The following is a 23152-nucleotide window of genomic DNA, read 5'->3' as shown; positions in this document are numbered from 1 at the left end:
ATTTCGGTCCTAGATGTTTTCGTAGTTATCCAGGTTTTCTGTTAAGTTGGGGTCTCTAAAGTCTTGTGTAAAGTTAGTTTAAAGTTCACTGTCGAGACGGATTTCGGTCCTAGAAGTCTTCGTAGTTATCCAGATTTTCTGTTAAGTTGTAGTCTCTTAAGTCTTGTGTAAACGTAGATTAATGTTCACTGTCGAGACGGATTTCGGTCCTAGATGTTTTCGTAATTGTCGAAGTCATCTGTCAAGTTTGTTCCATAAGTCTAAGGATTCAACATCATTTTTCTGTCTAGGTATAGTCCTAAATATTCGACTTTAATGGAAATCGGGTCTCTTGGTTGTTGATGAAAATTAGAAGGCAGGACTTATTTTCAATGCGAACGTACACTGAGTACATTGTTTACTTTTTGCACCAGGCGAAAATTTCGATATAGCTTGGATAGGATTCGACTAGAGGACAAAATTGCTGTAGGTCCGTGTAGGCGTTGTGTAGAATTAGGGTGTAAAGGTAGGTCATCAGTATAAATGATACAAAGTAGGGACCAAAAATGCTCCCTTGTGGGACGCCTGGTTGTGTCTGTCTGAATACCGAGAACTGGCCGTACTCAGAAAATCAGAAAAAAGAATTTGTTAGAAAGCTTTGTTTGATTTTCGCAGCAACTTGATTTCAGGGTATTTTTGGTTCAGAAAACTAATACCAACTTTGTCCTTTGTCCAACAAATATTTTAACGTGTGGTGATTAGTGACCGTTAATCGATTTCTAAATAAATATTTTAACCTGATTTTGCTTGGTAGCTTGCATAAATTATGTATTTTAAGAGGTCGTTCGAACTTCATCGCCCGCCAGCGTGGTTGATTTTTACCATAGGTTAAAACTTTTTCCAGCAAGAAATAAATTTGATATTTGTTTTTGCAAATTCCAGAAAACCCCTGAAACCTCACATTATAATACTGATATAATAATAACCTTGAAATGCAAGCACATCAAAGGCAGAACACTATATTTAAATTACTTTAAACTTTAAATTAATTACACTTTTCATCTAAGGTCTGTTGAGATGAAAAAGCCACTGTCACGAGCGGGATTCGAACCCAAGACATTTGGCTCAATCGTCGCGGCTTTAACATTATTTATTTAGACTTCAGTTATTTACTTATCCATTTTTCTAAAATTAATAAAATCGTTGACATGTGTTACTTTACGTCCTCATAAGTGATAACTGAAATGCACAGTTTTGGCAGGTTTTAAAGTTCTACAGAGTAATTTGTCGATTGTCAGACATTTCAACTCAGGTCCGTCTATTTTCGCCTTGTGTTTGTTCATCGCGTGTTTCCGCGATTTCGTGATAGAACTTTGTAGCAATTAAACCACATTTAAAACTTCTGTTAATCCTGCTTCGTTAATGTATAGAATTAAATTACTCACAACTTTTATTTTATTGTCGTTCTAGCTTTGTCGAGTCTTAAAATATATGTATTTTTATAGCTGGACTGGTTAATTATATAAATTAATATAATTATAAAAGCTATACAAATAAATAATTTTCCAAGGTTTAATTATCGTGATTAAAAGTCCATTATATTTATTCAAATAACACTTAGCTTAATTAAATCGTGTAATTTGTATTAAATAATTTAAGTCAGAGAAATTTGCTAGTGTGTGCCAGTTTGAAAGGAAAAATGGATATTTTCAATTAATCAACTGAGTGATGTTTCAAGTTTAATAATAACAAAAATTTCTCTTATGTTGGTACTGAAATAGTCAGTTCACTTTCATATTTCCTAAATTTGATAATAATTTTTCTTCAATATTACAGACGAAATTAATTTTCTTAAAAGTAATTGTATAGACGGAAGTATCTCAGAACGAACGTTCTCATATAACGGAAACTCTCTTAGATGAAAATGATCCAAAACCAAATAAAAATTTAAATTCCGCTTCATTTTACCAACCCATTAGTTCGTTACCCACTCTTTCTAAATTATTCGGAAAAATATTTCACAAAATTATGATATTTCTATATGTAAGGTATTAGTTGAGATAAAAAAAGCCAGTGTCACGAGCGGGATTCGAACCCACGATCTTCGGCTAGATACGCCGCTACTCTACCGCTTGAACTATCGCGACTTCGATCCACTCGGACACCAACTTCCCATCTCAACCACACCTTTGGAATTTTATATCCTTTTTGCCATTTTTCAAATGTCGTGCAATCTATTCGATTCTCGGCGACAAATGCCAATGACAAATGGCCACGGAGAGCTTTAGTGAAGATATACTTCATTTTAACATTAAATTCACTAGTTTTCGTGGTCCGCTTGACCCATTAATATTTTTCAATTAATTAAGGTTTTTTAGTTGAGATAAAAAAGTCAGTGTCACGAGCGGGATTGGAACCCACGCCGGTGCTCTACCTCTTGAGCTATCGTGACTTCGATTATGATATATTTTGTTACTCCCATCAACATTTTACCAGATTAACAATTTGGTTTGCAATCCATCCATTACTCATCATCTTCACAGAATTTCAGATTACCTCATGTCTCGAACAGAAACTGTACGCACTGCAATGTTTTTAGGTGTCTCTCAGGGTTTTCGTAAAAAAAATTGAAATTATTTTTACCCCAGGCCTATAATGTGATTATACAATCATACCCAAGGAGAGATTTTTCGCAGTGAAGCAGGTATCGCAGTCCAACTACGCTGCCCTGAGGTACTCTCTCTCCCAGAGGATAATAGTCAGAGCCGATCTTCGGTAGACATTGAAGAATCGTTCAGTAGGAAGGAATGATTAGGTAAACGGTTTTGGAAGGATGCGCTTTAGTTTCTACAGGAGGCTTTCATGCCATACACTGTCAAAAGTTTGCGACACGTCAAGAAAAGCCCCTGTCGAAAGCCAAACTGATGGTCTGGGAGAAGGTTGGAGGAGTTGAGTGTAGGGATTAATAGTTTGAGAAGGTTCTTCTCGATATTATAGATTAGATGGTAGGAAGAAGCATTACCGGGTTCTGGATACAGGATAATATTGGAATTTATTTCCGAGCAATGGGATGTGGATGGTGTGGAGTACCGAGAAGATTAAGTTAACACGTCAAAGAGTAGTGTTCGGAATATCGAGTACACAGATCCACCAAACTAGGATAGATATCTCTTTGTGTGTTTTGGGTACAATGAATGTATTTATTGGCGCGAAAGTGAGTATGTATGGGTGGGTTGTGCAGGAATATCGAGTACTCCACAGACCCACCGATTTAGGTTAGTATTAGGCTAATATCTTTTGGAGTGAATGGGCGGAGGCACTGTTGTAATATTAAATGCCCCAGAGGCTCCGCAGTTTTTTATTTGTAAATACAGAATGATTGGTTACTGTTTGAGTGAATGTATTTATTAGTGCGATAGTAGTGTATTCATGGGTGGGTCTATGGTGGAATATCAAGTACCCCATAAACCCTCAACCTAGGTTAATATTTTAAATTAATTGTACATAATGTATGGATGTATTTATTAGCGTGAACGAGGGCGGGTCTTCAGAGGAATATCGAGTACTCTGAAACCCGCATATAGGCTAGGATGGAATGTTAGAGAATGAGATAGTTTCAGAGCCTTTTCACCACGTGTGGGAGGGCTAAAAATGTAGAAATAACGTCCCAGAACACAACCAGAAAGACCGCCAGACTTCCTACAGAAAAGCTAACGCAAAAAAAAATTAAATATATAAATAAATAAATTTTTAAAACGTGACGTGGAGGAAATGTGAGGTGCCGGCAATAGCCCAGGCAGCTAGCTGGCCGTGGGAAAAAAATACATCACCTTTACCCTCCGCTGTCCGGTCCTAGCACTCCTAGCACTTATACAATGAACCCGTTTCTCAATCCGACGAAGTTAACTATGTAGAACATACTTTTGATATGAGAAAATTTGCAATCCGCAAACACGATTAAAAAAACAGACATGTAACAAACGTTTTAATAATTAACTTTATTGCCTACAGAACCATCCAAAACCTTCGACATACACATACCTACTCAAACATTTTTGGATGTACGAGTACCACGTTTATTGATCCGACAAATATTCCAACATTCGAAGATTTTTACTGTAAAATATATTACGCCTAATTGTTTTTGCTTCTTATGTAAATAAAGACACAATTCATAGAGATATTCACATGCTTCATTTTTTTTTACCCGCCAAAACCTGTTACAAAAGTTTTCACAGAAAATTGCAAAATCTCACAAACTTAAACCATTACTTCCTGCCCGACAAATTACTTTGTCGACTCCTGGAAAAGAATATGGACAAGATTTCTTAAATTTGGCGGCTGCCAATGGCCAATTGACCAAACAACCTCTTTCAACTAATTAATCTTTATATAATGTATTGGTTGAGATAAAAAAGCCATTGTCACGAGCGGGATTCGAACCCACGACCTTCGGCTAAATGCGCCGCTGCTCTTGGCCACTTGAGCTATCGTGATATCGATCCACTCGGACTCTTAACTTCCCATCTCAACTCAACCTTTCGAATTTTCCCCCCTTTTTTCCATTTTTTAAATGTCGTGTAATATATTCGATTCTCGGCGACAAATGAAATGGCCTCGGAGGGCTTTAATGAAGATATACTTCATTTTACTTATTAAATCCATTATATTTAGTGGTCCGATTGACGAAATTACTTCTTTCAATTAATTAATCTTTATGTAAAGTGTTGGTTGAGATAAAAAAATCAGTGCCAAAAGCGGGATTCGAACCCAGGATCTTCGGCAAAATACGCCACTGCTCTACCACTTGAGCTATCGTGACTTCGATCCACTCGGACTTTCTCTATAATTATCTCTATCATTCCAGTTATTCATTGGCAAAAATTGATCAAATCTGCTAGTTGTTCATAACGCATATTTAGTTGTAGATAGAAATACATGATGTAAAATAGTGTATTAGTTTCCAGAATATATTAGCAATATTGGTATTGTGCTTGATTTTCTGCCGAGTAAACAAAAGGCTCATTCGATATGCAGAGTTATGTAATGGGAGGTTGTTTAATCGTGGCCGCTATTAAAGGACTTCGCTTATTCATTGCATTTTATTTTTTGTTTGCCCGAATCCGCCTCCGCAGGGTGTGACAGTCCTTGGTTCTTTATGTGTATAAAAAGGCCGACCCGGCTTCCGAATATTGTCAGTTATATCCAGACGATACAACTAGCACTTACTAAAAATGTTCTCCGTGAAATTCCTCGTAAGAGTTTTTTTATCTTCTAGAAAGATTTTCATATTGCAAATTTTATATTTTCCATTTTAGTTTTTCTTCGCTTTGGCCGTCGCCTGCGTTTTCGCCGTTGAAAGCGAAAGGGTGAAGAAGGACGTCCTCGTAGGTGGCTACCCATACGCATACTCAGGACTTTACTCCGGATACGGTGGTGCATACGTCCCCACCGCATACTCTGGCGTCTACGGCGGCTACCCTTATGCTGCTGGGCTCTACAGGTCCTTCGTCTATTAAAAACCCTCTCATGTTCTTCTTCCCCTTTCTTTCTACACGACACCGATTGGCTATGTGATTCTTCAAAGATTCTTCAATAAATCTTTCTCCTAAAACAAGTCTACATTTTTTTAATACCTGCCCGTTTAGAAAATTCCAACGTTAAACTATAACAACCACAGAAGTGTAAGGTAAGATTTAAATTGTTCACTGTTTGGCGAATATTCAGACACTTTTCTTGCTGGGAAGACTTTAAATTTCAAACCAAATTGATATAAAATTCAACATATCAATTTATTTGTTTTTTTGCACAAATTATACGAGAGCTGCGTCGGTTAAATCCGGTAACGTTGAACAGCCAATTTACAAATCGTGTTTGTTCCCTGCGTCCGTTTGTTTTCGCTTTAACCAGGTTAATTCAAGCGCACCCGAGATGATCATATTTGGCAAATATGTTTTCCATGGTCGAAATTACTGCATTAATTAAATCGTTTCAGTAGGCACAGTTAATTACCGAAGCACAGCATATTTACATTGTGGGCCTAGCTTCGAAGGGGGGGGGGCACTGAGCGTGGTCGGAGCTAAACTTTTGGCCAGTGAGTGATTGAGGTTGTATCTTCTTTGAGTAAAGTCCAAAAAGTTACATGCTAAAAATTCATAATTTTTTTTAATGAGGAAACATTAACGTATTTTCTTCAGAAATCAGACACAGGAAGCATATTATGGAAAAAACAAATGATTGTTAATAAATCTCAATAAAACCATCTTGGGTCTGTTTACCAAGAAAATTTCATCTTTTATCTTTCCCAAGAATAAACCAGTTATGCTAAATAGGACTATAACTCCCTTCACTAAATAAGTCACATATCTGGGCGTCATCTTTGACAAAGATTTTTCTTACAGTCAATAATTAAATAGCGATAACTGTCATTGGCAGATGTAACTTGGTCGGAACATCTTCTAAATCCAAAATTATGCACAGAGGTTGTTATTACCTGTGACAACCCAGACGAAGGCATTACAGCTAAGGATAAACTCCCTTGGATTGAGTTTCCTCAATTACTGCCAACGGAGAAGCGCCATTACTGGAGCAGTAAGAACGACTCCCAGTGTTGCCTTCGCATCTCCCACCATTATATACTTTCATCCCGGTGGTTGTATCTTCTATGGGTAAAGTCCAAAAAGTTACATCCTAAAAATCCCAGTTAATGCCGATGCTATCTGGTATACAGATATCCCTAAGATGGAGAATAGGCTAGGAGCTGGTATCTATGGAAATAAACCATGGACTAGAATTAATGTAAGCCTTCCTTACAATTCGTCATTTTCGTGCTTGTCAGGGATAGAAGATGACAAAACCCACCGATGGAAATTATGCAAAGCAGATTAGCCAATTCCTTCATTGTTGTTTCCTCTATCAACTTAATTACTTAATCAATAGTGATATTTTTAATTAAAAATATGCGAGTTGGCGACGTTGCATTTTTTATTCTAATTGCTAGATTTTTCATCATTTTTACGAGGTGTACAATAACTAGAAACAATTACAATAATATATTTAAGGTTTCTTTATATCATAGTATAAATTTATTATTGTTAATTCTTACTAATTTCCTGTCCGTAACGCGTGTAAATTTGTATAATATCTCTTTGTATAATAAAGTAATATATGTATGTTGTCCTTCCCCTTTTTTTATATTAAATTAATAAGTTCAATAAAACGGATTGGTATTTTGGTGGGCGGTATGTTGAGTTTATTGTGCTTTAATTCCAATTACCTATGGTTGCTTATGTTTTGTATGAAGAATCTTTCTCCTAAAACAAGTCTACAATTTTTGATACCTTCCCCTTTATAAAATTTCAATGTTAAACTCTAAGAATCACAGAAGTGTAACATAAGGTTTAAATTGTTCACTGTTTGCGAATATTCCGACACTTTTCTTCCTGGGAAGACTTTACATTTTCAAACAAATTGATATAAAATTCAACATGTCAATTTATATATTGTTTTGCACAGGTTATGCGTGAGCTGCGTCGGTTAAATCCGGTAACGTTGAACAGCCAATTTTAGAATCGTGTTTGTTCTCTGCGTCTGCTTGTTTTCCCTTTCACCAGGTTAATTCAAGCGCACCCGAGATGATCATATTTGGCAAATATGTTTTCCATGGTCGTAATTACTGCATTAATTAAATCGTTTCAGGAGGCACGGTTAACCACCGAAGCACAACATATTTACATTGTGGTTCAAGCCCCGACAGTTGGGCACTGAGCGAGGTCGGGGCTCCATATCTAGCCGGTGAGTTTTTTGACAAGATTTGGCACGGAGATTTAAAACGTGGACTAAAAACAAAAATATTAGCAAGACAATAGTTGAACTTTGACCTCCCACCTTTTGGAAAGACTGTTCCAAGTTAAACAACAAGACGAATACTCTGATTTATTTGAAATTAAGCACCTAACTTCCTAAACCTCGTACAGTACTTATTGAATACAAGTGACGAGGTGAACTCAACTAGATAAATTATCCATTGTAAAATCAATAAATAGTCTCATTGGACCAGTTTTAAAAAATAAATCTATTAATTTAAAATATATATATATATTTTTTCTTTTACTCAAAAATTTTTATACAGCCATTTTTTTACATTATTGCATTATCATTATTATTATTATTCAGAACTAGATATTAGGCTATTTTTATACACTTTTATACACTCACACAGTAACATTACTATTTCTAAGGAAACCGTACAACTCACGATATACTGCCAATTCGGTTGACGATAACAAAGAACCGTATACATAAGGCGGTTGTAGATTCATTTCTTTGGCATTAAAAAATCTATCGAACATATATCTTCGTTCGTTCCCGTGTTTCCTGCAGTGCATGATAATGTGTTCAAGTTCCTCGTATGTTCCAAAGTACGGTGACGTATTTATATTCAGTGTCCCTTGCAGAGTCCGTGATTGGATCGTAACCTTACCATCGTTTTGCAAAAGGCCTTGTTTATATTATTTTCTTTGCTGAACCAAGGCTCTTGTCCTACTAACGGAAACATATTGTTGTAGAATATACCTTTGTTGTTTGAAAGGTATTTGGTTTGCCAATCTATCTGCTGCTGCAACCTTAATATAGCATGCAGATCTTCTCTGGGTACAACTACATTTAAAGTGTTGCCCTTTGTGGTGGCATCTTTGTCTAGCCGATCTACGACATCACTGTGTTTGAACCCCGTATGGCCTTTGGTCCAGGTGATTACTACTTTATTCTCTTTAGACCTGATCGTTGCTGAAAGTTCAAGGATCTCGATGATAATGTAGTCCGCTATAAACAACTTTTTGTCATTACGAAGTTTTTGAACACAGCTATGACAATCTGTACATTTGACGACATTTTGGAATTGCATATCATTCACATATTTCATAGCTTCCCTTATAGCAATCAGTTCTGCACTATATATGGATAAGTACTGTGGGATTGAAAACTTTTCGCTGTAATTCTGCACGGGATCGTAAAATGCACACCCTACTAAGTCATATATCAGGACATTATAAGTCTAATAAAACAATATCGATAAAACAATATCCGAGTGGATCGAAGTCACGATAACTCAGTGGTAGAGTAGCGGCGTATTTAGCCGAAGGTCGTGGGTTCGAATCCCGCTCATGGCACTGAATTTTTTACCTCTACCAAGACCTTACATAAAAAGAATAATTAATTGAAAGAAATAAAAATAAATAAAAAATTCTAGGGAAAGTAAATGCTACAAAATTGGCAATATCCCTTTTCATTTTTGAACAGTTTTATCATTTCTGACTCTTCCTGCAGATATTCTATCTTGTGATTTGGCTTTTTTATCTCAACCAAAACCTTAATTAAATATTGATTAATTGAAAAGAACTTATTTGGACCAGAGGGCCACGGAACCTAAAAAAAATAAATATCCATTGATTTTATCACGAGTACTTAACCGTGGTTGCAAGTATATATTAGTACTGATCAGCAGAGAAAGGGAAAGATTGAGTGGGCCGGAAAAGAGCGACGGCGACTGTTGATTAATGACCGTCTGACCCTCGTGAAATATTGCTCGCAAAAACGGTTGAAATGAACCTCGCGATTGATTGGTGCCATTATCGAAGAAGAAACAATTTCGATTGAATTTCATTAAAAAGAAAGTTTTCGGAAGAAGGAAGGAAAAATTAATAGCAATACATTTACAATGAAATATTAAAAAACGTCTTGGATTTTACGAAAAGATGACCAGTTTATTAATACTTGTGTCTTCTATGAAGTTTTAGTAAGTCGAATGTTTCAAAATAGATCGAAAAAATACTATAAAACAGATTCTAAATCCTTACCTCATAACACAATTTATGTTGGTATAGAAACGTTTAATTTTAAAGTGAATGTTATTGCTGATTATATTGGAAGATGATAAAACGGGCTATTTATGATTTCAATGTCCTGCAGAAACAGGTCAAGGCGAACGTGATCATCTACGGTGGGCTCGGAATAATTTGGTTGACATCGAAAACAAACGGACGCATAGGATGATCAGTAATGGACAGACACGTTGTGCAATTAGACTTTAGTCATTACTTGATTTCTCATAGGAAAACAAACATAATTTATCTACAAGATAGAATTTTGCATTCTCTGAAACTAACTCGGTGGGTTTGTCCAATAGTACAACTAGATTTGACTAGTAGATTTTATGCGAAAGGTCGAACAGAGCCAATTTTATTACAGTGCTTTTATTCTGGGCACAAAAGAAATTCATTTTTTGGATCAGTAAAACATATTAATATTGATAAATCATAAATATATCTATGTATTTATTGATAAATAAAAAATATATCTAGCTATTTGTTTAATAAGATAAGCTAATTTAGAATATGTAACTCCCATATAAATAAAATTTAGCAAATAAAGCATAACGATTTCATAAAAAAATATAACATATTAAAATAATACATTATGTTCACTAATTTTCGTTTTCTTTTTCATTTGACTACTTAGCTTTATCAGTGTCATTATTTCAATTAATTAAGGATTTTTAGTTGAGATAAAAAAAGTCCGTGTCACGAGCCGGATTCGAACCCAAGACCTTCGGCTAGATACGCCGCCACTTACCACTTGAGCTATCGAGACTTTGATCCACTCGGACACTAACTTCCCATCTCAACCCCACCTTTTGAATTTCCCTCCTTTTTGCCATTTTTCAAATGTCGTGTAATCTATTTGATTCTCGGCTACAAATGAAATGACCACGGAGAGCTTTAGTGAAGTATACTTCATTTTAAATTCACTAGTTTTCGTGGTCCGCTTGACCAATTAATATCTTTCAATTAATTAAGGGTTTTTAGTTGAGATAAAAAATTCAGTGTCACAAGCGGGATTCGAACCCACTGCCTTTGGCTAGATACGCCACTGCTCTACCACTTGAACTATCGTGACTTCAATCCACTCGGACACTAACTTCCCATCTCAACCCAAACTTTTGAATTTTCACTCCTTTTTGCCATTTTTCATATGTTGTGTTTGTGTCCGAGTGGATCGAAGTCACATAGCTCAAGTGGTAGAGCAGCGGCGTATCTAGCCGAAGGTCGTGGGTTCGAATCCCACTCGTGACACTGACTTTTTTTTATCTCAACGAAAAACCCTTAACTAATCCATTATATTATAGTTGTTATATATGCCCATTTCTTAAAAATTAATTAAATAATTAATTAGACCATCAAAATTTAATAATATAAATACGCGTTAAATGAACGTTGGCTGGGTCATTGGATCGGATGGTCCGAGAAGCTCTTGCATTTCAAATGAATGACCACCGAAGGTCTGAGAAGCAAGAAAGAATCTTGCTCACCCGTTTGAGAATCGGCCCGATTGACACGGACAAACCCCCGAAGGTGACAAACTTGTAGAGAAAGGTAGCTCAGTGTGTCACATTTTGGCGGGGAGTGTCACGCTTTGGACCTTGACCGTGAGCGAGTGGGCACCTGACATATATCCTTGGGCACGAGATTGGGTTTTTGGGTCCCCTGTTTCGTTTTTTCCAGAGAAATGGCGGGTGTTTCGCCAACGGTAAATACGAAATATTGTAAATTAGATATAACTAGCTACCGAGGTCAGATCTTGGTTTTTATCCGTATCACCGTCGAAGTTAGGCTCAAGGGGCTATCGTCAACAAGGTCATTCCTGCCCCCAGCACATGCAGTTTTAACCTAAGCACACTCAGTTTTGTACAATCCAATCACTGAAGCAGGGTGATAGTGGAATATCGAACACTCCACCACCGTAATTGAGGGAATGGTATGTAAATAAGTAAGAATATATTTAAGAGTGTGCATGGATTTAGGAAATGATTGCGTTGGGCTGAAATACCTTGCTGTAGATAGAACCTGGAGACCAACCTCAACCAACAATACCGAGTCTACCATACACCTAACCCAATTGAGGGTCGATCCGGGTACTCAATATTTCGCCATCGACCTTCTCACACATCACATTCACGCTAATAAATATTTTCACCCCTAGCACACAAGACTATCAGTAGTATATGCAATAAAACAACTCTGTTTCCTTCTGGAACAGGGGCCCAAATACGCGCTGACGTGGTCAAGCATAATCGGGTGGCATTCCTGCGCGCTCTCTATTAAAATTGCATCCTTCAATTAGATGGGACACATCGAACAACTTTTTTCGATATGCCGGGCAGTTACTTTGTGGATTTGACCCAATTGGTCAACCTCGAATGGCCTATTCTTAATGCGGTGAAGATGATCCTCCGATAGCTATCTGTCGACACTATTCTTGATCCACAAGTTCTTCTCGACCGATCCGGTCCACCGACAATGCCACTTTCTTTTAATCATATTTTTATTGCATTTTTAGCTTCAGGAGGTCCGGCGGTGGATATTTTTATTCAACTTACATCCATCATGTACAATGGTTAATTGCTTAATTTACAACATGTAGAATGTAAAATGAAGGCTATTGTTATTTGTAAATTGGTGTTTGATTTGTCCCAATAAATTTTCCAAAAGTTATTTTGTAGAGTTCTGTAATGATGCCTGACCTCCATTTCTAGATCCTTTTAGCCTGATTAGCTATCTCAAAAATTTTATTTATCGTTTATATTATTTCTATCATTATTATTTCGGCATATCTTTTACGATGTTGACAAAGCTTCCAGATGTTAAAATAATAATTTTTTCCTGATTTCCATTTCCAACTAGTTCTGTTCGGCTAACTTTAAGCATAAAAATATTTATGTTTCAATAGAAATTACATTCAATAAGCTTAAACAATTATTACATGCTACGTTGACATAATTTGACAGATAAAATGTTACGAAACTTGAAACAACATTAAGAATATTTCAATTAATTCAGGTTTTTAGTTAAGATAAAAAAGTCAGTGTCACGAGCGAGATTCGAACCCACGATCTTCGGCTAGATACGCCGCTGCTCTACCACTTGAGCTATCATGACCTCATCCCGCTCGTGCCATTGAATTTTTTATCTCAACTAAAAACCTTAATTAATTGAAAGATATTAATTGGTCAAGCGGACCACGAAAACTAGTGAATTTAATAAGTTAAAATGAAGTATACTTCACTAAAGCTCTCCGTGGCCATTTCATTTGTCGCCAAGAATCAAACAGATTACATGACATTTGAAAAATGGCAAAAAGGAGGGAAAATTCATAAGGTGCGGTTGAGATGGGAAGTTAGTGTCAGAGTGGATCAAAGTCACGATAGCTCAAGTGGTAGAGCAGCGGCGTATCTAGCCGAAGGTCGTGGGTTCGAATCCCGCTCATGACACTGAATTTTTTATCTCAACTTAAAACCTTAATTGAAATATATTAATTGCTCAAGCGGACCACTAAAACTATTGAATTAAAAATAGTGGCAAACTGCGTACATTTAAAAACAGGTGTTCCACCAAATCAATCTGATCGAAATGTAATTTATATTTAAAAAATATAGTTATTGAAAACTACTAGGTTTAATTTGACAAAACAAAGTTTTATATCAGTAAAGGTAAATGAACACGCTTCCACATGGTCAAATATAAAAAATTATCCGCTTTCATCAATTAGAATCAAGCTGGGCACATTTGTTTTTAGTTTCAGAACGCCTTTCAGATTTAAACAAACGAAATAAATTGATCAATGTCTCCTTTCTTCTTTCCATTTCACCTCTGGAGAAATTCAAAGAGTTGCCCTTTAATATTAATCCTTTTTTCTCTCCTGCTTTGATCAAAATCACTTCAAAAAAACCCTTTTTTGCATATAAAGGTTAGTGATATCTAAAGGTCCAGTGATCAAGAGATTGTTTTTCAGTTATTTTCAAGCGTTTTTATCGTCAAGATGTTTTCCTGACCGTTAATAATAAAAAATTAACAATAACGTTAAAAGATTTTATATCATGTTCTACTTCTGGCCGATTGACGTTTATGAAGTTACTAAGTTTTACTTAAAGTAGTACAACCTACGTGCAATTGTTTTTTGCCGTTATTGTGTTACCCAGAAATCCGATCGATATGATTATTATTTATTAAAATTGCGTACTCGAGATATTTTTGGTTTAATTTCAGCGCAAAGGACGAAAATCATTTTGGGTGAAAACATTCTCTACCGTCCTGTGATGGCTATATTTAAAATAACATTCTTGCAATACTTGGGATTTTATTTTATAAATATTTTCAATAAAGTTGAAATGTGCTACTTTTTACTTATTTTTAAAATCCTGTAATCGATGAATTTAACCAACAAAGAGGTTTTAAACCGAATCGTCCTGCATTTGTAAAGTGACACCCGGGACGAATGGAAATGCGAAGGGGTTTTAAGTGGTTTAAGCAACAAAGCCAGGGGTTTGTAAGTATTGGACTTTTCCCGGGGCAAAAAACCAGCCGTCAGTATACACTTCTTGTGTTTCAACTGTGGTCCACTTTCAATCACGTCGGACAAATGACATCATTTGTTGAAACAACTTGATTCACTAAAAAATTTATTTATTTATAAAAAAAAGCAGCAGCAAATTTTCTTAAATGTTCTTCTTGTGGTTAATAATAAAACCGACCATTATTTTATTTAATCCTAAAAAATGCTCTAGGTAATTCTCAAGTAGAAAAGGCAATTGAAAATTAAGCAGTTGATTAAGTTAAAAGGTGGCTCTGACAATGATCCAACAGAATCAAAGAAAAAGCTTAAAGTTAAGTAATCTTAAGGTTTTGGTTAAAATGAAAAAGTTAGTGTCACGAGCGGGATTCGAACCCACGACCTTCAACTCAATACGCCGCTTCTCTAACCACTTGATCTATCTTAACTGTCACGATAGCTCAATTGGTTAGAGCAGTGGCGTATTGAGCCAAAGGTCGTGGGTTCGAATCCCGCTCGTGACACTAACTTTTTTCATTTCAACCAAAACCTTACATAAAAACCATTAATTAATTGAAAGAAGTTATTTGGTCAATCAGACCACTAAATATAATGGACTTAAAGTTAAGGTTAAGGTTAGAATGAGTCGGCTTCGTTACAACAGTGACCAATATTGTTGTTTTGTGCAAACGCCATTGTTATTTATTGCTTTTCGTTAAGCTTGATGCTTTTGATCAGATCCCAAAACTTTGGTAATTGTCCTTCAGGTCTCTTTTCCTCTCTCAGAACCTCAGCCTGTATGTTCCGCTTTTTTCCTTCTTCCTGGCAATATCAGCACAAGATTGTTTATTCTGCTCCGAAACTATGTGCCTTTTGAACCTGCAGTGTCCACTTAGCACCATGGTTCTAATCTTAGCACGTCCTAGGCTTAGGATCTTCAATTCCTTCGATAGTCTTTATAATGAAGCTTTTAGTGTGCTTCAGTGATGCGTACCAAGGGCTACCATTCAACCAAGGGCTCGTGTATCATGTATCTACGTTCATGAAAATTGAAAGATTGAAAATCATTTCCTTGTCCAATCAAAAAATATTCAATTTTAAATCGATTAGGTTTCGTGGTCCCACTTGACCAATTAATAACTTTCAATTAATTAAGGTTTTTAGTTGAGATAAAAAAAGACAAAAGGTGGGGTTGAGATGGGAAGTTAGTGTCTGAGTGGATCAAAGTCACGATAGCTCAGGTGGTAAGTAGCGGCGTATCTAGCCGAAGGTCGTGGGTTCGAATCCCACTCGTGACATTGGCTTTTTTATCTCAACTAAAAACCTTTATTAATTGAAACTTACATATACTATTGTAATGGTTTCTAGTTATTGTACAGCTGGTAAAAATTATGAAAAATCTAGCAATTAAACAAGACAATAGGACAACAACATACTGCCCACTAATATATTTTTTAATCAAAACTATCTCTATTCAGTTGATAGAGGAAATTGCAATAAAGGAATCGGTTAATCGGCTTTGCGTAATTTCCATCAGTGCGTTTTGTCATCTTCTATACCTGACAAGCACTGAAAATGACGAATGAATTCTAGTCCTTGATTTATTTCCATAGATACCAGCTCCTAGCCTATTCTCCATCTTAGGGATATCTGTATACCAGATAGCATCGGCATTAACTGGGATTTTTAGGATTTAACTTTTTGGACTTTACCCAAAGAAGACACAACAACTAGGATGGAAGTATGTAATGGTGGTAGATGCGAAGGGAGTTGTACTTACTGCTCCAGCAATGCCGCTGATCCCTTGGCAGCAATTGAGGAAGCTCAATCCAAGGGAGTTTATCCTTACCTGTAATACCTTCGTCTGAAAGTTTTTACTCATAGAAGATACAACCTGAATCACTCACCGGCTAGAAGTTTCGCTCCGACCACACTCAGTCGAGGCTAGGCCCACATTGTAAATATGCTGTGCTTCAGTAATTAACTGTGCCTACTGAAACGATTTAATTAATGCAGTAATTTCGACCATGGAAAACATATTTGCCAAATATGATCATCTCGGGTGCCCTTGAATTAACCTGGTTAAAGCGAAAACGAGCGGACGCAGAGAACAAACACGATTCGTAAATTGGCTGTTCAACGTTACCGGATATAACGGACGCAGCTCACGTATAATTTATGCAAAACAGGATATAAATTGACATGTTGAATTTTATATCAATTTGTTTGAAAATGTAAAATCTTCCCAGCAAGAAAATGTCGGATATATTCGCAAACAGCGAACAATTTAAACCTTATCTTACACTTCTGTGATTCTTATAGTTTAACGTTGAAATTTTATACAGCGGCAGGTTTAAAAAAAAATATAGACTTGTTTTAGGAGAAAGATTTATTGAAGAATCTTTGAAGAATCACATAGCCAATCGGTGTCGTGTAGAATTAAAGGGGGAGAAGAACATGAGAGGGTTTTTAATAGACGAAGGACCTGTAGAGCCCAGCAGCATAAGGGTAGCCGCCGTAGACGCCAGAGTATGCGGTGGGGACGTATGCACCACCGTATCCGGAGTAAAGTCCTGAGTATGCGTATGGGTAGCCACCTACGAGGACGTCCTTCTTCACCCTTTCGCTTTCAACGGCGAAAACGCAGGCGACGGCCAAAGCGAAGAAAAACTTAAAAAAACAAGGAAAAAATATAGTACATACTTGACAAAAAATTAATTAAAATATAAAGTAAAGTTCATAATCCAAATAAATTCCGATTAAATTGTTAAATCTTTTACAGTTTATGTGTATGCTTTATTGGAAACTACTTACGAGGAATTTCATGGAGAACATTTTAGTAGTTGCTAGTTGTATCTTTCGGATATAACTGATATTTCCTTAACGATTTGGCAGCCTTTATATAGGTACCCAAGGCTCGGACACACCCACCGCACCTCAAACGTAACAAAGAGAGAAAAATCTACAAGGATTCCAAATAATCGTTTATCGAAATTATTGTTGGTTATGAAACACCTTTTTGACCGGGCATTTTACTTTCTTTTTTTTGTTTTTTTTAAGAACTGATTCACAGTGGGAACAGATAATTTGGCCCAGGAAAAAACTTGTCGTCCTCAACAGTGAATTGTTCAGGAAAATTGGGGAAATGGAAAAATGAAAAAATGCTTGTTCGTAAGTAAAAAAATATCAAAAAATTTCTTATTTTTATTTTTTACCACTCAATAATATTTTTTTATATTATGAACAAAAGCATATAATAATATATTTCATTATATATTTCGATTATTTTTTTTGGAATATATTATCTATAGATGTATGACGTCTTTTTTTTAGATTGCAATGGGAGGAAAAGGACGTGGGATTAATTTCAATGATACGATTTCTATGATTTTTTTTATGATACTAGGTCGAAATATATTATCCACTTGTGTGTTCTTGCTAATGAATGCCCTATGAACTTAGAAAAAGTCATATATTTTTAATACAAATATGTGGTTTTCTACCTTTGATGGCATGTATTTCAAGGTTATTATGTATTAGTTCATTATGTATAAGTCCATTTTTTCCTAATTATAAATATGTAAAATGCTGGTCTTCGCTATTATTGTCTTTTCTTCTTTTTATAGAAAAAAATTCTTTTTGTAGGCCTTTGATGTGAACTCAAATTGAAATTTGAAGATTAAAAAAAATCACAACATAACAATGCCTTGAAAATGGCACATGATGAATTAAATATTGTTAAATCATGATTTTTATTTTTTTAAACGCCTTCAAATAATAAGGCCTACAAAAAAAAAAGAAATTTTCTATAAAATCCATTAGAGTTCGTGGTCCGATTGCCCGAATAGCTTTTTTCACTTAAATGTTCTTCTATAACATGTTAAAAAATTGAAAATAAATTAACGATAAAACGATTCAGATTCGTTTAAATTGCCATTTATAAAATATACATTTTTGGGGTGGAGTGGGACAATTCTTTTTTCTATATGTTACTTAAAAATGTGTCGCAATCAATTGCATTGTAGTCAAATCCAAGGTTATTACTGCTGTTGGCATGCAGAATGTTTTTTCTTTCATGTTTTGTCATTAATTTTTACATGTTAGGTTCATGCGAGTGAGAAAATAAAGATGAAATAAATAAAAATTCCTTAAATGTATTATTTTTTTATTTACTTTTCTAATTCATTTACGGAAGCTATTACGTCTGTACTACTACCTGTACTATATAGGATTTCAAACGAACGCAAAGGTATAAACGAGCAAATTGAAAAAAGAAGGCTTTGGAAGACAAAATTTTGGAAAGAAAAAACGTTAATTTTGATTTTCACAAAAAAAATTCATTCAGGGTTTTTGTGGTGCGAAAAATCCATTTTTCAAATGTCGTGTAATCTATTTTAGTCTCAGCGACAAATGAAATGGCCACGTAGAGCTTCAGTGAAGATATACTTCATTGTAACTTATGAAATTCACTAGTTTCGTGGTCCGCTTGACCAACTAATATCTTTCAATTAATTAAGGTTTTTTTGTTGAGATAAAAAGCCAGTGTCACGAGCGGGACTGAAAAATAGCAAAAAGAAGGAAAAATTGAAAAGATGGGGTTGAGATGGGAAGTTAGTGTCCGAGTGGATCGAGGTCACGATAGCTCAAGTGGTAGAGCAGCGGCGTATCTAGCCGAAGGAACGTGGGTTCGAATCTCGCTCGTGACACTGACTTTTTTTATCTCAACTAAAAAACTTAATTAACTGAAATATATTAATTGGTCAAGCGGACCACGAAACTAGTAAAATTAATATCAACTTTTTCGTTACTAAATAAAAATTTTGAATATGTATTTCAAATTTGTATTTGAATATATAGCTTGAACTATCTCTCCAGCGGATTGATTATTTTGATAAGTTCAAACATTTTCGTAGCAAGAAAGAAAAATTCTCTTCTAAAACTCCTGAGTACTAATTTTATGACTAAAATAATAATGTAACATAGAAGCGGTAATAATTAAAAGTTAATTCATGGCAAATCGTACGACATAACAAAAATTGTAATTGTTTTAAAAAACAGGGATGTTATGCTTTAATTATGCAATCACTACGAAGTTATGAAACAATAACAAATGGTAATTGTCTAAAATTTTACACTAAAATACTTTCCCAGAGGCTGCGAGAATTTCCGCTAATCCTTAAACCAATAAGGGCTCTAAGCTTGTTTTTTAAACCTAAGCCACTTCGCAAGGTGATCAGGAGACAGTAAACAGTAACATTTGTAATTATTAATTAAATTTATTTAATTAATAAGACAGATACATAAAATTGTACCGTACTTGAAACAAATACGATTTTAATTGAATTACTGTTATTAAGTTAAAATATATGAAGAGGTAAATTGCCAGTAGCCTCTTACCAGGTCTTAGGTTTTAATTAAACTTTGAGTAAACCTAGCCCTGCTTGGCTAAATATTTTAACGAATTCCCGAGTAGGCTTTGCTATTGAAAAACAATTTCTCTTTGGTTTTTCAATAGATAAATTGTTTTCGCAGTTTATTTTTGGTTTCTATTTTTCAACAGCGTGAGACAGTGTTTTTCTAAAACCTACGTCACACCAGACCGCATCTCACGATCTCGGAATAATTATATGCATTTATATGTAACTTAACTCTAATATTGAATAAATACAAAAAATACATTTAAATAGATCTCACATGAATGATGACTAGACACAATGAATTCTTTGTGGGAGGTTGCACACATTTGCACATCGGATTCATCTCTTTATTTCTTAAATAATATTGTTCCATTATCTCTTGTTTTTATTGAATAAATAAATAGAGATATAAATAAATTTTATATACTTATTTTTACTTTATTACCAATGTGCTTTATTTAGATCAAGGAGTGGAACTTGTCTTATTCCTAAATCCCACTATAAATTATAATTAGATCATTCAGGTCCGTTTATAAATTATATGACTATCTTGACGAATCTACATAATTTCTTTCAATACACTACGACCTTTGTCATGGTCGGTAGTCATAATCTCAACTTTGTCAAAATCGAAGTTATAATCACTTTCAATTAATTAAGGTTTTTAGTTGAGATAAAAAAGTCAGTGTCACGAGCGGGATTCGAACCCACGATCTTCGGCTAGATACGCCGCTGCTCTACCACTTGAGCTATCGTGACCTCGATCCATTCGGACACTACCTTCCCATCTCAACCCCACCTTCTAAATTTTCCATCCTTTTTGACATTTTCCAAATGTCGTGTAATCTGTTTGATTCTCGGCGACAAATGAAATGGTCACGGAGAGCTTTAGTGAAGGTATACCTCATTTTAACTTATTAAATTCACTAGTTTTTGTGGTCCGCTTGACCAATTTATATATTTCAATTCATTAAGGTTTTTAGTTGGGATAAAAAAGTCAGTGTCACGAGCGGGATTCGAACGCACGATCTTCGGCAAGATACGCCGCTGCTCTACCACTTGAGCTATCGTGACCTCGATCCATTCGGACACTAACTTCCCATCTCAACCCCACCTTCTGAATTTTCCATCCTTTTTGACATTTTCCAAATGTCGTGTAATCTATTTGATTCTCGGCGACAAATGAAATGGTCACGGAGAGCTTTAGTGAACGTATACCTCATTTTAACTTATTAAATTCACTAGTTTTTGTGGTCCGCTTGACCAATTTATATATTTCAATTCATTAAGGTTTTTAGTTGAGATAAAAAAGTCAATGGCACGAGCGGGATTCGAACCCATGATCTTCGGCTAGATACGCCGCTGCTCTACCACTTGAGCTATCGTGACCTCGATCCACTCGGACACTAACTTCCCATCACAACCCCACCTTTTGAATTTTCCCTCCTTTTTGACATTTTTGAAAATGTTGTTTGATTAGGGATGATGTTTGATGTTTCTGCAATATATGTTATAAGTTGATAAAATCTTTCTACTTCTGGTGGGAATTGTCCTTTAGTTACACTCATCCTGCAGTTAATTAACCTGTTTATTAATGACATATCCATTGTCGATTAACATAGATGGCACTTTCATTCCGTTTTCCTTAGGGAAACAAATATCAATACTTTCTAGTGCCCTTTCCAGAAGGACGTACGCAATATTAATTTTCATTTTGCATGAATGAGTAGATAAATAATGTAACCCATTATCAGAATAGTTTGGTTTCATATTCCAATTGGTAAAAAAAATTTCTTCCCTAACCACTAACAAGTCCAGAAAAGGAATCACCAACTTTCTCTTTTTTATTATTGGGAACCAATCATCAATATACGTGTTGATTAATTTTAAGCACAATTTACAAGTAAGTCCAACCCAATCTAGTAACTCATTCGTTATTATGTCTGCAAGGGTTGGTGAAAGAGTTCCACTAATTATTATTCGTTCACTTCATATTTAAAATATCCACTGAATGCAATGATATGAAGTACCTCCAGTAACATGACAAGGGACGCTAGTAAATTCTTTTAACTCTTTGTAACGTGTCATTATTATATAATTTATTGACCCTAATGGTATACTGTTAAATGATGACTTCACATCTAAAGATATAAATATTTCAATCTTTTCTGTACTGAGACTATGGTAGTTCCTCTAAGGACATATGAATCGTTGATATTATAAGAGTCTAACTTGATTGTAAAATTAATTAAAAATTTTCTTTCTGTAGACCTTGAAGATATCTATCGTCGAAAGCTCCGGGTTGGTACAATAGCACTATTTGTTTTTCTGCCCACAACACTATTCCACGTGACAAGTCAACATTTCAGCATTTCACCTTTTCACGAATTAATGAATTCACGATAGCTCAAGTTGTTAGAGCAGCGGCGTATTGAGCCGAAGATCGTGGGTTCGAAACCTCCACGTTGCACTAAGTTTTTCATCTCAACCAAGACCTTACATAAAAAGAATAATTAATTGAAAGAAGTAATTCGGTCATTAGACCACTAAACATAATAGTATTTCAACCCTCGGGAAAAAAGCCCATATGTAAGTATGTCGGGTTTGAATGCAGGGCCGCTGGATTCGAACCCGGGACCTTTACCTTACAGTGATAAGCGCCGTGTCAACGCCTAAACCGTTGCGGCCATCGAACCAACTATTATTGAAAGAAGTGATACTTAAATTTAAAAATTTTTAGTTGCTAACCGTTGGGATCTCGGAAAAAGGGAAAGAAAGAGAAGATGGATTACTGACTCAGGCATGCTTTTAAGTTAAGAGAAGATTTAAAATTCGCCCACAATTGTTAAAACGTTTAGTTCTGTCGACAAAAGGAGGGTTTACATTAAGGAAGATATAAGTTATGCCGAGTAGACTCCAACTATTGAAAACCTCTTCACCAGTGTTTTCCATCACGTAATGCCGAAAGCAAGTCTAGGACGGAAAGTACAACTCCGCACTTGCCGGGCGGATATCCGCCTTTTAAAAATTCAATTTGTCCCTTTACTTTGTTTGTGACGTCTTAGGCGGAGGCGGCATTCGGATTCGGGCTCCCGCCTTTCCGTAATTAAATCAACAACTCCAGAGAGGCTAAACCAAACCAATTACTCAGACATGGATTATAAGACAATAGCAGTTAAGCATATTAACTCGCTCACGCTTTCCTCCACCGTCGCCGCCCATCAAGCCCCTCTGGCCTAATCCTTACACGGAACCGGTCCCATTTTATCTGCTAGCCGCTTTAATCGCAGCCTGATTTTGTCGACGACGACTTGGCCCTGTTTTTCTCGTTGGAAAATTTTCATGGGGGGGGGAATAAAATCATAAAACTT

At 35.6% G+C, this 23152-nt stretch overlaps 1 protein-coding gene, 1 long non-coding RNA gene and 1 other non-coding gene across 4 annotated transcripts in view; all 3 read left to right on the top strand.

Moving 5' to 3' along the window:
• LOC106664828 (ras-related protein Rap-2a) overlaps positions 1-23152 on the top strand; it is a 297001-nt gene that overhangs the window by 194705 nt on the left and 79144 nt on the right. The window lies entirely within an intron of this gene.
• LOC106664833 lies at positions 5127-5596 on the top strand. The gene is made up of 2 exons (XR_001340234.2): positions 5127-5234; positions 5298-5596. It is a non-coding gene; the product is annotated as an uncharacterized LOC106664833 (long non-coding RNA).
• On the top strand, positions 14815-14888 carry Trnan-auu. The gene has a single exon. It is a non-coding gene; the product is annotated as a tRNA-Asn (tRNA).

The sequence above is a fragment of the Cimex lectularius genome, unplaced genomic scaffold (assembly GCF_000648675.2).
Source record: "Cimex lectularius strain Harlan isolate CLEC.00 unplaced genomic scaffold, Clec_2.1 scaffold137, whole genome shotgun sequence".
NCBI lineage: Eukaryota > Metazoa > Arthropoda > Insecta > Hemiptera > Cimicidae > Cimex > Cimex lectularius.
The sequence above is the reverse complement of the archived record's forward strand: the minus strand, read 5'-3'. Positions and strand labels throughout refer to the sequence as shown.